The sequence below is a fragment of the Gorilla gorilla genome, chromosome 13 (genome assembly GCF_029281585.2).
Source record: "Gorilla gorilla gorilla isolate KB3781 chromosome 13, NHGRI_mGorGor1-v2.1_pri, whole genome shotgun sequence".
In the NCBI taxonomy this organism is placed as follows: domain Eukaryota; kingdom Metazoa; phylum Chordata; class Mammalia; order Primates; family Hominidae; genus Gorilla; species Gorilla gorilla.
In genome coordinates this window covers 45,435,028-45,453,095 of record NC_073237.2, presented here as the reverse complement: position 1 = coordinate 45,453,095, position 18,068 = coordinate 45,435,028, and the positions used below count along the sequence as shown (strand labels likewise).

Here is an 18,068-nt window from a genome sequence, read left to right as displayed (position 1 = left end):
CCTGGGGCTGCCATAACAAAGTCTCAGAAACTGAGCGGTTGAACCAGAAGTTTATTGGCTTACAGTTCTAGGGGCTAGAAGTCAAAAATCAAGGTGTCAGTTCCTGTGAGTGCTGTGGGTGAGATTCTGCTCCATGTGTTGCTCTGAGCTTCTGAGAGGCTCAGGTGTTCCTTAGCTTGTAGCTGGGATTCTCCCTGTGTCTTCACATTGTCTTCCCTCTGTCCTTGTCTGTCTTAGTGTCCAAATTTCCGCTTTTAATAACGATGCTACTCATGCTGGATTAGGGCCCACGCTAATGAGCTCATGGTACCTCAACTACCTCTGTAAAGACTCTTTACCACAAAAGATCATATTTGGAGGCTGGAGCATTAGGACTTCAACGTCTTTTGAGGTGGCACAATTCAATCCATAACACAGAGCTAGGAAGTGGTCAGGCTGCAAGCAGTTAACCACTACTCTATAAACCTGGCACCTCCTCAGGGAGGCCAAAGTGAAGGGCAGAGGACCTCCAAGTGAGAGAGTTTGGAGACAGACGTTGGCACACTGGAAGCAGAAAGAATGAGGGAGATGACTACGATCTCATGAGTGTGTATATTCTAATGACTTAAGAGCTTTTTTTTTTTTTTTAGACAGAGTTTAGCTCTTGTTGCCCAGGCTGAGTTTAGCTCTTGTTGCCCAGGCTGGAGTGCAATGGCACGATCTCAGCTCACCACAACCTCCACCTCCCAGATTCAAGCAATTCTCCTGCCTCTGCCTCCTGGGTTCAAATGATTCTCCTGCCTTAGCCTCCAGAATAGCTAGGATTACAAGCACGCACCACCACACCCAGGTAATTTTGTATTTTTAGTAGAGACGGGGTTTCTCCATGTTGGTCAGGCTGGTCTTGAACTCCCAGTCTCAGGTGATCTGCCCACCTAGGCCTTCCAAAGTGCTGAGATTACAGGTGTGGGCCACCATGCCCAACCAGAACAATTTTTTTTTTTTTTACTTTAAGTTCTGGGATATATGTGCAGAGTGTACAGGTATGTTACATAGGTATACACATGCCATGCTGGTTTGTTGCACCTATCAACACGTCATCTAGGTTTTAAGTCCTGCATGCATTAGATATTTGTCCTAATGCTCTCCCTCCCCTTGCCCCCCACCCCCTGATAGGCCCCGATGTGTGTTGTTACCCTCCCTGTGTCCATGTGTTCTCATTAAGAACATTTTAAACAATTACCTCTCACATCTGTTGAGGGCTCATCCATGATCATGCCTGCTATGTGGCCAGCACTGCGCTAATCCTGCAGAAGCTACAGGACTCAGCCTCAGCCTCTGCCTTCAGTCAGCTTTCCTTCTTATGGCTCAGCCAGCTTGGAGGGTGAGAAGGTGCAGACATGTCCCATGTAACCACCAGAGTGAAAGACATCGCATCAAAGACTGTACAGGAGAGGTACAAGTTACAGTGCACTGTGAAAACACAGAGGAGCACAGCTTTTCTTTCCATTCCAGATGGCTTCAAGAGAGAACAGGCTCTGCTGAGGGTAGGATTTCAACAGAAAGGGGGGAAAAGGTAAGAATGTAGAAGACAAGGCGAACCAACAGTCATCAAGACCTTCATATGGAGACCCTAGGCTGGGGGGTTCTCATGTAAGCTACCATATTCAATCCTTAAAGTCACCCTATGCCATCAATATCATCCCCAATTTACAAGAGAAGCAGCTAAAACTTGGGAAATTCCAGGGAGGGGGATAAGTCCAGAATCCTAACCCCCAACTCAGCTGAAAAACCAAAGGTCTTGGTAGCACATAACTCAGGTACCTGGCTTTCAAGAGGTTGAAAAGAAAGGCGAACCTACAAAATGAGTTAAACCAAATCAACTTATCATTTCTGACACTAAAACAATGCCAAAGTATGGCCCAGAATGAAAAAATTAGAGAATCCTTTTATCAAAAAATATCAAGTCTGTTCAAATTTACTGCACTAAAATAAAATAGGTTACTGTAGCCAAAATACAGGAAAAATTCAGACAGGTGTCAAGCAGTCATGTTTGAAAAATGGAAGTGATCATGCCGCCAGCAAGGGTAGCTATGCATATGTGGGTGTGTTTGTGTACGTGTGTTTTTACATGTACATTTTCTCCCTTAAGCCACTGAAACCTTAGGAAAATTTTATGACAACAATGTGCCATGTACGTAAAAGATGGATGGGTTAAAGTTACTATTTTCTTAGGATCTGTCTGGCATTTGACAGCCATGCACCAGTGCACTATCTGGAAAGATTTAGGACTTTTGCTGTAAAATTATTTATTAGTTGTTATTTATACTACGTGCTCACTGGCAGACCACCCAGTGTTGTAACAATAAAAGCAGTCACGCTGCATCTCTCCAAAACAAGCAAAAGACCAAGGGGGCTGTTTCTGGGTGTCACCACTGAAGGATGTGGCTTCCGGCAGGGAAGTATGTTAAATGTTTTGAAGGTACTGCAATCCTAACAGAGACCCCAGGAAATGGAAACCGCCTGGGCTCAGCAGGAGCACTCTGCTCGGGTAAGCAGTCCTCCTCTCCCGGCCTTAGTTGTCATCTACAAAAGGAAGGGCTGCCCCCAAAGTCCCTAAGATCCCTTCCCCTCTGAATTCTACATTGTAAAGGACTGAAAGCTACTAGCAGTTCCACACTAACCCCCAGGATGCAATCTGGGGCTAATCTCAGTGCCTGGGGGCCTCAGGATCTGACAGGCTGCCAGCATCTCCTCTACATCCCAACTGGACCTGTTAGTGAGCTAACAAGACATGTTTGAACATTCTTAAAGGCCTCAAAAGAAAAGCTCCTTGTGCAATGTTTAACTTTATTAAATATGTCAAGGTTGTGGTTCCATTAGACCATCCAGGAAGAGACTGAGTTTTTCTTCTTGAAATGTAGAAAATAACTATCAAATGTCACACTTCTACTACTTATGCTTATTTAAATAAATAAGCACCAAAAATAAATTAACTAATAAAGCAAGATTCTCCCTCCATTTTCTCCCCCCAAAAATACCTTTGGGGATTTGTAATTATTTCCCTGTCTAAAAACCTAACCTAATGCAGACATGTCAATATCCTCTTCTTAAGTACACAGGATTATTCCGTATTAATCCTCTCCTTTCTAGCAATCAGTATCTATCTCTCTCTCAGGCTGAAGCTGGCATCAGCCAGTCTCATTTGTGGAATAATTAATTCAGGGAACTTTCCAGTGATCTTAGGTCAGCCTCCTAATTTTTCCAAGGCTGAAGTAGCCCAAAGCGGTTAAAAAGTTATCCGTCCAACCAAGGTCACCTAGGCTTACTGTCTGAAGTAGAATTTGTGATTCCAAGCCCTGCTTCTCTCCCACTAAAAAAGAATGTTCTCCTAGCTTGCAAGAAAGAGCACAAGGGGATGCTGCTGCTATTCCCTTTTTTAAGCCTTACTCCTGTTTATGATTCCTAAACCTGGCTTCATCCCAGTCACTTCCAGGGACAAAGTCCCCAAGCCTGATGAATCTATTCACAGAATCTACAGTTTTTTCAAAGTCCACACAAATAATTCAGGTTTAGAAACCACTGCACATTTATACCAAACACAAAAATAAAGAAAATAAAAACACAATATAGAGAACTTTAATAAAATTTTTCCTTTCCAAAAGTTTTATTATATAAGCTGGGTGTGGTGGCTTTTGCTGTAATCCCAGCATTTTGGGAGGCCACATTGGGAGGATCACTTGAAGTCCGGAGTTTGAGACCAGCCTGGCCAATGTGGTGAAACCCTATCTTACCAAAAATACAAAAACTAGCTGGAAGTGGTGGTGTACGCCTGTAATCCCAGCTATTCGGGAGGCTGGGGCAGGAGAATCACTTGATTCCAGGAGGTGGAGGTTGCAGTGACCCAAGATCATGCCACAGCACTCCAATCTCAGCAACAAGAGTGAAACTACATCTCAAAAAAAAAAAAAAAAGAAAAGAAAGTTTTATTATATAAATGTCCAAACATATTCAAAAGTAGAAATCATTTAATGAATCCCCAAATAAGTATCATCCATTCCTCACAATTATCCAGATTTTGCCACACTTGCTTTATCAATCCCCTTTTCTTCTTTGCTGCAGTATTTTAAAGTAAGTCCCAGAAATCATCCTTATATACAGCCATCCACCACTTAATGACAGGGATACATTCTGAGAAATGCATCATTAGGCAATTTCATCATTGTGCAAACATCTCAGAGTTTACTTATGCAAACCTTGATGGTGCAACCTACTATAAACCTAGGCTATATGGTATAACCTATTGCTCCTAGGCTGTAAGCCTGTACAGCATGTGACTACACTGATTACTGTAGGCAATTATGTATCTAAGCATACAAAACGTGCAGTGAAAATACAGTATTAAATCTTATGGAACCATCATCATATATTCAGTCTTTTGTTAACCAAAATGTTCTTATGCAGCACATGACTGTACTTCAATATGCATCTCTACAAAAAAAGTATTTGATAAAATTCAACATCCTTTCTCAATAAAAAAAAAAACACTCACTAAACTAGAAATAGAAACATCATAACATGATAAAGGCCACGGATGAAAAACTCACAGTGAACATCATACTTAATGATGAAAAACTGAAAACTTTTTCCCTAAGATCAGAAACAAGATAAGGATCCCCACATATGTAATTTCTATTCAACATAGTATTTAAAGCTCTAGCCAGAGAAATGAGGCAAGAAATAAAACATAGTAAAAGGCATCCAATTGGAAAGGAAGAGGTAAAATTATCTCAGTTCACAAATGACATGATCTCATATGTAAAACACAAAAAAAAAAAATCTAGGCAAATTTAGGAGGCACTTCCAAGATGGCCGAATAGGAACAGCTCTGGTCTACAGCTCCCAGCGAGATTGACGCAGAAGACGGGTGATTTCTGCATTTCCAACTGAGTTACCTGGTTCATCTCATTGGGAATGGTTGGACAGTGGGTGCCATCCACAGAGGGCGAGCCAAAGCAGGGCAGGGCCTTGCCTCACCCAGGAAGCACAAGGGGTTGGGGGATTTCCCTTTCCTAACCAAGGGAAGCCGTGAGTGACCATACCTGGAGGAACCGTACACTCCCGCCCAAATACTGCACTTTTCCCACAGTCTTCACAACCAGCAGACCAGGAGATTCCCTCCTGTGCCTGGCTAGACAGGTCACATGCCCACAGAGCCTTCTCACTGCTAGCACAGCAGTCTGAGATCAACCTGGGATGCTGGAGCATGGTAGGAGGAGGGGCATCTGCCATTGCTGAGGCTTGAGTAGGTAGTTCCATGCTCACAGTGTAAACAAAGAGGCAGGAAAGCTCAAACTGGGCAGAGCCCACCACAGCTTAACAAGGCCTACTGCCTCTCTAGATTCCATCTCTGGGGGCAGGGCATATCTGAACAAAAGGAAGTAGACAGCTTCTACAGGCTTAAACATCCCTGCCTGACAGTTCTGAAGACAGCAGTGGTTCTCCCAGCATGGCATTCAAGCTCTGATAACGGACAGACTGCTTCCTTAAGTGGGTCCCTGACCCCCATGTAGCCTGACTGGGAGACACTTCCCAGTAGGGGCTGACAGATACTTCATACAGGTGGGTGCCAATCAAGGATGAAGCTTCCAGAGGAAGGTTCAATCAGCAATATTTGCTGTTCTGAAGTCTCTGCTGGTGATACAAGGCAAACAAGGTCTGGAGTGGACTTCCAGCAAACTCCAACAGACATGCAGCTGAGGGGGTCTGTCTGTTAGAAGGAAAACCAACAGAAAGGAATAGCATCAACATCAATAAAAAGGACATCCACACCAAAACCCCATCTGTAGGTCACCAACATCAAAGACCAAAGGTAGATAAAACCCCTAACATGGAGAGAAACCAGAGCAGAAAGGCTGAAAATTCCAAAAACCAGAATGCCCTTTCTCCTCCAAAGGAACACAACTCCTCACCAGGGAACAAAACTGGGTGGAGAATGACTTTGACAAGTTGACAAAAGTAGGCTGCAGAAGGTTGGTAATAACAAACTTCTCCCAGCCAAAGGAGTATGTTCTAAACCATCACAAGGAAGCTAAAAACCTTGAAAAAAGGCTAGATGAATGGCTAACTAGAATAACCTATGTAGAGAAGAGCTTAAATGACCTCGTGGATCTGAAAACCACAGTAAGAGAACTGCATGAAGCATACACAAGCCTCAATAGCCAATTTGATCAAGCAGAAGAAAGAATATCAGCAATTAAATATCAAATTAATCAAATAAAGTGAGAAGACAAGTTTAGAGAAAAAAGAGTGAAAAGAAATGAACAAAGCCTCCAGGAAATTTGGGACTATGTGAAAAGACCAAATCTATGTCTGATTGGTGTACCTGAAAGTGATGGGGAGAATGGAACCAAGTTAGAAAACACTCTGCAGGATATTATCCAGAGGAACTTTCCCAACCTAGCAAGACAGGCCAACTTTCAAATTCAGGAAGTACACAGAACACCACAAAGATACTCCATGAGAAGAGCAACCCCAAACATATAATTGTCAGATTCACCAAGGTTGAAATGAAGGAAAAAATGTTAAGGGCACCCAGAGAGAAAGGTTGGGTTACCCACAAAGGGAAGCCCATTAGACTAACAGCGGATCTCTCTGCAGAAACCCTACAAGCCAGAAGAAGGGGCCATTATTCAACATTCTTAAAGAAATGTTCAACCTGGAACTTCATATCCAGCCAAACTAACCTTAATAAGAGAAGGAGAAATAAAATCTTTTACAGAAAGCAAATGCTGAGAGATTTTGTCACCACCAGGCCTGCCTTACAAGAGCTCCTGAAGGAAGCACTAAACACGGAAAGGAACAACCAGTACCAGCCACTGCAAAAACATGCCAAATGGTAAAGACCACTGATGCTATGAAGAAACTGCATCAATTAATGTGCAAAATAACCAGCTAGCATCATAACGACATGATCAAATTCACACATAACAATATGAACCTTAAATGTAAATAGGCTAAATGCTCCAATTAAAAGACACAGACTGGCAAATTGGATAAAGAGTCAAGACCTACCTGTGTGCTGTATTCAGGAAACCCATCTTAGGTGGAAAGACACACACGCTTAAAATAAAGGGATGGAGCCATCTGGGATCTGAGGAGTGCCTCTGCCCAGTGACCGCCCTGTCTGGGATGTGAGGAGTGCCTCTGCCCGGCCACTGCCCCATCTGGCAAGTGACGAGTGCCTCTGTCTGGCTGCCCCACCATCGGTGAAGTGAGGAGCACCTCCGCCCAGCCGCCCCACCATCTGGGAAGTGAGGAGTGCCTCCACCCGGTTGCCCCACCATCTGGGAAGTGAGGAGCACCTCTGCCTGGCCGCCCCACCATCTGGGAAGTGAGAAGGCCTCTGCGCAGCCACCCCACGATCTGGGAAGTGAGGAGGCCTCTGCTCGGCCGCCCCACCATCTGGGAAGTGAGGAGGCCTCTGCCCGGCCGCCACACCATCTGGGAAGTGAGGAGCGCCTCTGTCCGGCTGTCCCACCATCTGGGAAGTGAGGAGCCCCTCTGCCCGGCCGCCACACCATCTGGAGAGTGAGGAGCACCTCTGCCTGGCTGTCCCACTGTCTGGGAAGTGAGGAGCGCCTCTGCCCGGCCGCCACACCGTCTGGGAAGTGAGGAGTGCCTCTACCCAGCCGCCCCACCATCTGGGAAGTGAGGAGCACCTCTGCCCGGCTGTCCCCACTGTCTGGGAAGTGAGGAGCGCCTCTGCCCAGCCACCACCCTGTATGGGAAGTGAGGAGCGCCTCCACCCGGTCGCCCAAATGACTGGGAAGTGAGGAGTGCCTCTGCCTGGCCACCCAACTGACTGGGACGTGAGGAGCGCCTCTGCCCAGCCGCCCCACCCTCTGGGAAGTGAGGAGCGCCTCTGCCCGGCCACCACCCTGTCTGGGAAGTGAGGAGCCCCTCTGCCCGGCCACCCAACTGACTGGGAAGTGAGGAGTGCCTCCACCTGGCCGCCCACAGTCTGGGAAGTGAGGAATGCCTCTGCCAGGCCGCCCCACCGTCTGGGATGTGAGGAGTGCCTCTGCCCGCCCACTGCCCTGTCTGGGAAGTGAGGGGTGCCTCTGCACAGCTGCCCCCCTCTAGGAAATGAGGAGCATCTCTGCCCACACGCCCCACCATCTGGGAAGAGAGGAGCGCCTCTGCCCGGCCACTGTGCAACCCTCCAAGTGTGAAGTGACAGCCTTGTGTGTGATCTTTCTGCCCTCCCCAAGTTTGCATTTTTGACATTAAAGTTTACTTTTTAATTAAAAAAATAAAAATTAAAAAATTAAAGGAAAGGAGGAAGATCTACCGAGCAAATGGAAAGCAAAAAAAAAGCAGGGGTTGCAATCCTGGTCTCTGATAAAACAGACTTTAAACCAACAAAGATCAAAAGAGACAAAGAAGGCCATTACATAATGCTAAAGGGATCAATTCAACAACGGCAGCTAACTATCCTAAATATATATGCACCCAATACAGGAGCACCCAGATTCATAAAGCAAGTTCTTAGAGATCTACAAAGACACTTAGACTCCCACACAGTAATAATGGAAGACTTTAACACCCCACTGTCAATATTAGACAGATCAACCAGACAGAAAATTAACAAGGACATCTGGGACTTGAACTCAGCTCTGGACCAAGCAGACCTAATAGACATCTACAGAACTCTCCACCCCAAATCAACAGAATATACATTCTTCTCAGCACCACATCACACTTATTCTAAACTTGACCACATAGTTGGAAGTAAAGCACTCCTGGGCAAATGTAAAAGAACAGAAATCACAACAAACTGTCTCTCAGACCACAGTGCAATCAAATTAGAACTCAGGATTAAGAAACTCACTCAAAACTGCACAACTACATGGAAACTGAACAACCTGCTCCTGAATGGCTACTGGGTACATAACGAAATGAAGGCAGAAATAAAGATGTTCTTTGAAGCCGGGTGTGGTGGCTAACACCTGTAATCCCAGCACTTTGGGAGGCTGAAGCAGGTGGATCACGAGGTCCAGAGATTGAGACCATCCTGGCTAACACAGTGAAACCCCGTCTCTACTAAAAACACAAAAAGTTAGCCAGGTGTGGTGGTGGGCACCTGTAGTCCCAGCTACTCGGGAGGCTGAGGCAGGAGAATGGCATGAACCCGGGAGGTGGAGCTTGCAGTGAGCCGAGATCGCGCATTGCACTCTAGCCTGGGCAACAGAGCAAGACTCCATCAAAAAAAAAAAAAAAAGATGTTCTTTGAAACCAATGAGAACAAAGACACAACGTACCAGAATATCTGAGACACATTTAAAGCAGTGTGTAGAAGGAAATTTATAACACTAAACGCCCATAAGAGAAAGCATGAAAGATTTAAAATTGGCACCCTAACATCACAATTAAAAGAACTAGGGAAGCAAGAGCAAACAAATTCAAAAGCTAGCAAAGGCAAGAAATAACTAAAATCAGAGCAGAAATGAAGGAGATAGAGACACAAAAAACGCTTCAAAAAAATCAATGAATCCAGGAGCTGGTTTTTTGGAAAGATCAACAAAATAGATAGCCCACTAGCCAGACTAATAAAGAAGAAAAGAGAGAAGAGTCAAATAGACGCAATAAAAAATGATAAAGGGGATATCACCACTGATCCCACAGAAATACAAACTACCATCAGAGAATACTATAAACACCTCTACACAAATAAACTATAAAGTCTGGAAGAAATCGATAAATTCCTGGACACACATACCCTCCCAAGACTAAACCAGGAAGAAGTTGAATCTCTGCATAGACCAATAACAGGTTCTGAAATTGAGGCAGTAATAGCCTACCAACCAAAAAAAGTCCAGGACCAGATGGATTCACAGCCGAATTCTACCAGAGGTACAAAGAGGAGCTGGTACCATTCCTTCTGAAACTATTTCAAACAACAGAAAAAGAGGGACTCCTCTCTCACTCATTCTATGAGGCCAGCATCATCCTGATACCAAAGCCTGGCAGAGACACAACAAAAAAAGAGAATTTTAGGCCAATATCCCTGATGAACATTGATGCAAAAATCCTCAATAAAATACTGGCAAACCAAATCCAGCAGCACATCAAATGCTTATCCACCACAATCAAGCCAGCTTCATCCCTGGGATACAAGGCTGGTTCAACATATGCAAATTAATAAATGCAATCCATCACATGAATAGAACCAAAGACAAAAACCACATGATTATCTCAATAGATGCAGAAAAGGCCTTCAATAAAATTCAACAACCCTTCATGCTAAAAACTCTCAATAAACTAGGTATTGATGGAATGTATCTCAAAATAGTAAGAGCTATTTATGACAAACCCACAGCCAATATCATACTAACTGGGAAAAAACTGGAAGCATTCCCTTTGAAAACTGGCACAAGACAAGGATGCCTTCTCTCACCACTCCTATTCAGCATAGTATTGGAAGTTCTGCTGGGGCAATCAGGCAAGAGAAAGAAATAAAAGGTATTCAATTAAGCAAAGATGAAGTCAAATTGTCTCTGTTTGCAGATGACATGACTATATATTTAGAAAACCCCATCATCTCAGCCCAAAATCTCCTTAAGCTGATAAGCAACTTCAGCAAAGTCTCAGGACACAAAATCAATGTGCAAAAATCACAAGCATTCCTATACACCAAGAACAGACAAACAGAGAGCCAAATCATGAGTGAACTCCCATTCACAATTACTACAAAGAGAATAAAATACCTAGGAATCCAACTTACAAGGGATGTGAAGGACCTCTTCAAGGAGAACTACAAACCACTGCTCAACGAAATAAAAGAGGACACAAACAAATGGAAGAATATTCCATGCTCATGGATAGGAAGAATCAATATCATGAAAATGGCCATATGCCCAAAGTAATTTACAGATTCAATGCTATCCCCATCAAGCTACCATTGACTTTCTTCACAGAATTGGAAAAAACTACTTTAGGGCTCATATGGAACCAAAAAAGAGCCCACATAGCCAAGACTATCCTAAGCAAAAAGAACAAAGCTGGAGGCATCATGCTACCTGACTTCAAACTAAACTGCAAGGCTACAATAACCAAAACAGCATGGTACTGGTACCAAAACAGACATATAGACAAATGGAATAGAACAGAGGCCTCAGAAATAACACCACACATCTACAACCATCTGATCTTTGACAAACCTGACAAAAATAAGCAATGGGGAAAAGATTCCCTATTTAATAAATGGTGCTGGGAAAACTGGCTAGCCATATGTAGAAAGCTAAAACTGGACTCCTTCCTTACACCTTAAACAAAAATTGACTCAAGATGGCCTTAAGACTTAAACTTAAGACCTAAAACCATAAAAACCCTAGAAGAAAACCTAGGCAATATCATTCAGGACATAGGCAAGGGCAAAGACTTCATGACTAAAACACCAAAAGCAATGGCAACAAAAGCCAAAATAGACAAATGGGACCTAATTAAACTAAAGAGCTTCTGCACAGCAAAAGAAACTACCATCACAGTGAACAGGCAACCACAGAATGGGAGAAAAATTTTGCAATCTATCCATCTGACAAAGGACTAATATCCAGAATCCACAAAGAACTTAAATTTACAGCAAAAAAAAACAACCCCATCAAAAAGCGGGCAAAGGCTATGAACAGACACTCCTCAAAAGAAGATATTTATGCAGCCAACAGACATATGAAAAAATGCTCATCACCACTGGTCATTAGAGAAATGCAAATCAAAACCACAACGAGATACCATCTCATGTCAGTTAGAATGGTGTTCATTAAAAAGTCAGGAAACAACAGATGCTGGAGAGGATGTGGAGAAATAGGAATGCTTTTACACTGTTGGTGGGAATGTAAATTAGTTCAACCATTGTGGAAGACAGTGTGGTGATTCCTCAAGGATCTAGAACTTGCAATCCCGTTACTGGGTATATACCCAAAGGATTATAAATCATGCTACTATAAAGACACATGCACACATATGTTTATTGCGGCACTATTCACAATAGCAAAGACTTGGAACCAACCCAAATGTCCATCAATAATAGACTGGATAAAGAAAATGTGGCACATATACACCATGGAATACTATGCAGCCATAAAAAAGGAAGACTTCATGTCTTTTTCATGGACATGGATGAAGCTGGAAACCAAAATTCTTAGCAAACTGTCACAAGGACGGAAAACCAAACACCACAACTTCTCACTCATAAGTGGGAGTTGAACAACGAGAACACTTGGACACAGGGCAGGGAACATCACACCCTGGGGCCTGTTGTGGAGTAGGGGGCAGTGGGAGGGATAGCGTTGGGAGAAATACCTAATGTAAATGATGAGTTGATGGGTGCAGCAGACCAACATGGCACATGTATATCTATATAGCAAACCTGCACATTGTGCACATGTATGCTAGAACTTAGAGTAAAATAATAATAAAAAGAAATGCAAATTTAACATGAAAAAAAATTCTAAAAACTGTTTGAACTAATACATGAACCCAGGAAAGAGGTGCAGGGTACAAAACCAACACACTAAAATCAGTTGAATTTCTGCACACTAACAATGACAATCTGAAAATAAACAATTTCATTTACAATAATGTCAAAAAGAATGGAATACTTAGGAATAAATTTAACCAAGGAAGTGAAAGACTTTCACATTCAAAAAACTACAAGACATTGCTGAAAGAAATTAAAGAAGACAAATAAATGTATAGACACCCCATGTTGATGGACTGGAAGTCTTAATACTGTTAAAATGACAATATTACCCAAAGCGATCTACAGATTCAATCAAGCCCTATCAAAATCTGTGGCCTTTTTGGCAGAAAATCCTATTCTGAAGTTCATATTGAATCTCAAGGGACCCAAAACAGCTGAAATAATCTTGGAGAAAAAAAAATGACCAAGTATAAAGACCCACACTTCCTGATTTCAAAACTGATTACAAAGCTATATAATCAAAACAGTATGATACTAGCATAAGGACAGACATATAGACCAGTGGTATAGAATAGAGCCCAGAAATAAACCCTCACATATATGGTTAAGTGAGTTTTCAACAAAGGTATCAAGACTATTCAATGTGGGAAGGACAGCCTTTTTTAACAAATGGCACAGGAAAAGTTGGATATCCACACACAAAAGAATGAAGTGGGACCCTTACCTAATACCACGTACAAAAACTAACTCAAAATGGATCAAAGACCTAAGCATAAGAACTAAAACTATACAAACGCTGAGAAGAAAACACAGGGAAAAATCATGACATTGGATTTGGCAATGATTTCTTGGCTATGACATCAAAAGCACAAAACCAAAGAAAAATAAATTGGTCTTCTTCGAAATTAGAAACTTCTGTGTAAACAACACTATCAAGACAGTGAAAAGGTAAGCTACAGGCTGGAAAAAAATCTGCAAATCTGATAAGGGATTAATATCCAGAATATGTAAGAATTCCTACAACCCAAGAAAAACATAATCAATTTTAAAATGGCAAAAACAAAAACAAACAAACAAACAAAAAACCCACTTTGAGTAGACATCTCTCCAAAGGAGATATACAAACGGCAAAAAGGACATGAAAAGATTTTCAGTATCACTAGTCATTGGGATAAATGCAAATCAGAATCACAATCAAATACCACTTCACAACAATTTGGATGGTTATTATTTTAAAAAAGAAAGAGAAGTGTTGGCAAGGCTGTAGAAAAATTAGAATCCTAGTGCGTTGCTGGTGGAAACGTAAGATGGCGTAGCCTCTGTGCAAAACAGTATGATGGTTTCTCAAAAAGTTAAACATAGAATTACCCTATGATCCACCAATTCGACTTTCAGGTATGTATCCAAAAGAATTGAAAGCAAGGACTGAAACAGATACCTGTAGACCAATCGCAGAAGCATTTTCCAATAGCCAGAAGTAGAAACAACTCAAATGTCCATCAACAGATAAATGGATAAACAAAATGTGGTGGTAAACACATACAACAGATTATTCGTTCTTAAAAAGAAATAAAATTTGGATGCATGCTACAACATGAGTGAATCTTGGAGACAAATTGCTAAGTGAAATAAGCCAGTCACAACAGAACAAATATTGTATGTCTCCACTTACGAGGTACCTGCAATAGGCAAATTCACAGACAGTAAGTACAATAAAGGACACCAGGGCAGGATGGGAGGGAGGGGTAATGGGAAGTTATTTTTGTTTAAACAAGTACAGAGTTTGGGATGATGAAAAAGTTCTGGAAACAAATAGTGGTAACAGCTGCACAACATTGTCAATGTTTTGATATCACAGAATTGTACATTTTTAAACTGGTTAAAATGAGGCCAGGTGTGGTGGCTCATGCCTATAATCCTAGCCCTCTGGGAGGCTGAGGCAGGAGTATCACTTGAGGTCAAGCGTTCAAGACCAGCCTGGCCAACATGGTGAAACCCTGTCTCTACTAAAAATACAAAAATTAGCCAGGTGTGGTGATGTGCACCTGTAATCCCAGTTACTCGGGAGGCTGATGCAGGACAATCACGTGAACCTGGGAGGCAAAGGATGCAGTGAGATGAGATTACACCACTGCACTCCAGCCTGGGTAACACAGCGAGACTCCATCTCAAAAATAAAAATTAAAAAAATAGACCAGGTGCTGTGGCTCATGCCTGTAATCCCAGCACTTTGGGAGGCCGAGGCGGGTGGATCATGACGTCAAGAGATCGAGACCATCCTGGCCAACATGGTGAAACCCCATCTCTACTAAAAATACAAAAATTAACTGGGCGTTTTGGTGCACGCCTGTAGTCCCAGCTACTCGGGAGGCTGAGGCAGGAAAATCGCTTGAACCCGGGAGGCAGAGGTTGCAGTGAGCTGAGATCGCGCCACTGCACTCCAGCCTGGTCAAAGAGCAGAACTCCATCTCAAAAAAAAATGAAAATATAAACTGGTTAAAATGTTAAATTTTAAGTTACATATTTTATCACATTTAAAAAAACAAAAAAGTTCAACTTTTTAAAATACAGACTTTTTGGATCTAGTAATATATCTTTAAACACTTTAGAATCTGTGACCTGAAAAATAAGTCTGACTCACTTCTTTTAGAAGTTTAGATTCTCCTTCCCTCTGTGCCATTCCAGAGTGTTACCCTAGGTAACCAACTTCTGTTTAGAACAGCAAAACATTACTTTCTTTTCTTAAGACTCATTTCTACAATCACCATCTAAAATCAGGAGTCAACAAACTATGGCCTTAGAGCCAAATTCAGCTTGCTACCTGTTTTTCTACAGCTTATGAGCTGAGAATGATTTTTACATTTTAAAATAGTTGAAAAATTAACAGGGATATTTCACGACACATGAAAATTGTATGTAATTTCCATTTCAAGGTAATAAATTAAGTTTCATTGGAACACAGCATGCCTGTTCTTTTATGTACTGTCTATGGCTACTTTTGTACTACAAAGACAGAGTTGAGTAGTCACAACACAAGGGATACAGTCTGCAAGTCCTCAAACATTTACTACCAGGTCTTTTTTTTTTTTGGAGACAGGGTCTCTGTCACCCAGTCTGGAGTACAGTGGCACCGTCTCAGCTCACTGTAGCATTGACCTCCCAGGCTTAAGCCATCCACTCACCTCAGCCTCCCAAGTAGCTGGGAGCTGGGACTACAGGTGCATGCCATCACACCTGGCTAATTTTTGTATTTTTAGTATAGAGGGGGTTTCACCATGTTGCCCAGGCTGGTGATCTTGAACTCCTAAGCTCAAGCGATCTGCCCACTTTGGCCTCTCGAAGTGCTGGGATTACAGGCCTGAGCCACCATGCCCAACCTACCTGGTCCTTTATAGAAAAAGATTGCTGATTTCTGATCTAAATTATCAACTCAGTAAAGGACGAACTGCAATGTCAAATTCCACTGAACTTCCCTTTGAGCTAACCACTCAGTTGTTATTTTTAAAGATCCAAGCAATATGGCCATTCTCAGATTGAACTGACCTTTACTTTCACAAATCAAAATGAAGATTTCTGGAAGGAGCAGAAAGCTATTTTGAAGCCCATGGTAAGAAATTGAGGGTGAACAGGGGAGGAGAGAGGCTTGCCATATTTGAAGAGTTGAGTGACTGAGGCAGAAAATGCTAGATACCTACCCCAATATTTATCTTCCTCTTTTTCCTTAGCAAAACAATCCCCAAATAACTGTGCCAGCTGTAAAGTCTTCTATAATACTTCTGTGAGGTCTCCTTAAAGTGTGTGCATGTGCTGTCATACTAACCCCACTCAGCCCGACTATGATGAGACACTGGATAAGAAACAGGACAAATCAGAAAGGAGAAGGAGGGGACCCCCAGACACTGCAGGGGACTTTTTCCAAGGGCAGGTCCAGGAGCAACTGTGTCTGGCAAACATACCTGTTCTCTGGGAGCCCTTTTCAGCATGCATGCAACTTAGCAACTCAGCGAGGGGAAAGCTGATCACAGCACCGGAAGTTCATTAATCACCAAATTGAAAGCAATTGATCATCTAGCTAATTGATGGGTCAGTTTAGTCCAAATTCATTCATATATGCAGCAAACTATTATTTCCAAAAATGTCTAGTGTGCTTTCAAATAAACAAATATAATTTATTTTAATCAGTACCCCCACACAGCAACAGCAGACAGAATTAAATCTGTCTTGCCTATAATTTTCCTCCCCTGTGTTCATGGAATAAAAACTATGCAAACAAGATTGGGCTAAAACTATTTTCTGCATTTTTAGAGTAAAAAAAAATCTTCACAATGTTTTTCAAATCTGCCAAATTTTAAAAAAATTTAATCCCAGCAGAGCTAAGAAAGGTAAAAAGGGAGTTTCAAAACTAAGTCACCCCAACCATCACAGCAGAAAATTTTCCAAGCTGAGGTTAATTTTTAAGCATGGGGAGTCCTGCCACTTCTGTGATTGCAGCTCCAGTTGAAACTAAAAACTCAACTAGGAATACCCAGAGATATAGCCATGATGATATAAACAGCTCAAAAAGAAGCCCCCAAGTTATAAGACGTGGCAAAAAGGGGGAAGCTGCAGATGCTTTTTTGGCTCCGGGCAAACTCCCGAGACCCCAGGTGGAAACTGTGAAGTAATAGAAACAATTTGGTATTTAAATCTGTGCAGAGAGGAGTACACAGAATGAAATGGAACAAGTATCAGGGAAAATTGAGATTTCTTGTGGTGTTATTCCCCAAGTGGAAGCACTCTGCCTACTAAAACAGCTGTGAGAAATCCTGACATGGTTACACTCTTTCATGACCAAAGCCAGTCAGATTTTCCTTTACTCATGCAATTTCCATCACCTCAAAAAGGATATTCACCCTCTAAAGAGGTGAAGTCCATTAAAGTTTTGGGATTTTCTTTTATACGAACTTTTTTTTTTTTTTTGAGACAAGGTCTTGCTCTGTCACCCAGGCTAAAGTGCAGTGGCACCATCTCTGCTCACTGCAACCTCCGCCTCCTGGACTCAAGCTATCTTTCTACCTCAGCTTCCCAGGTACCTGGAGCTACAGGTGCATACCACCACATCTGGCTAATTTTTTTGTATTTTTTGTAGAGACAGGGTTTCGCCACATTGCTCAGGCTGATCTCGAACTTCTGGGCTCAAGGGATCCACCAGCCTTGGCCTCCCAAAGTGCTGGGATTTCAGGCGTGAGCCACTTTGCCTGGCCTACATTTTTAATCTAAAACAACAACAACAACAACAAAAACACCTTATATAAAAGTTGAAACCTAGTAAGGTTTATTTTCACTTATCTGCACCTTACCCTTCCCAGGACGTTCTAAACCTCCTCAGGCAACCAGTGCCACGTGCAGTAGAGGGGCGGCCCTGGCACATGGTCATGGCCACATTTTTAGGGCTGGAACCCACATTTCCTGCATGCTTCTGAATCAGTCTTTCCATCAAGCTCCCTTCTGATGGGAAATAAAAGATAATCCAAGGGCTATTTGCTGTTTCTTTACACACCTCTGGTCCTACTAAACAAATATCCCATGTAACCAGGTTCCATATTTCTAGGAAAAAAAAAAAAGA

General features: G+C 42.4%; 1 protein-coding gene and 1 pseudogene across 4 annotated transcripts in view; both read right to left on the bottom strand.

Annotated features, from left to right (window-relative positions):
- SAXO1 (stabilizer of axonemal microtubules 1) overlaps positions 1-18,068 on the bottom strand; it is a 121,828-nt gene that overhangs the window by 65,452 nt on the left and 38,308 nt on the right. The window lies entirely within an intron of this gene.
- LOC134756927 (uncharacterized) lies at positions 1,705-7,932 on the bottom strand (annotated as a pseudogene).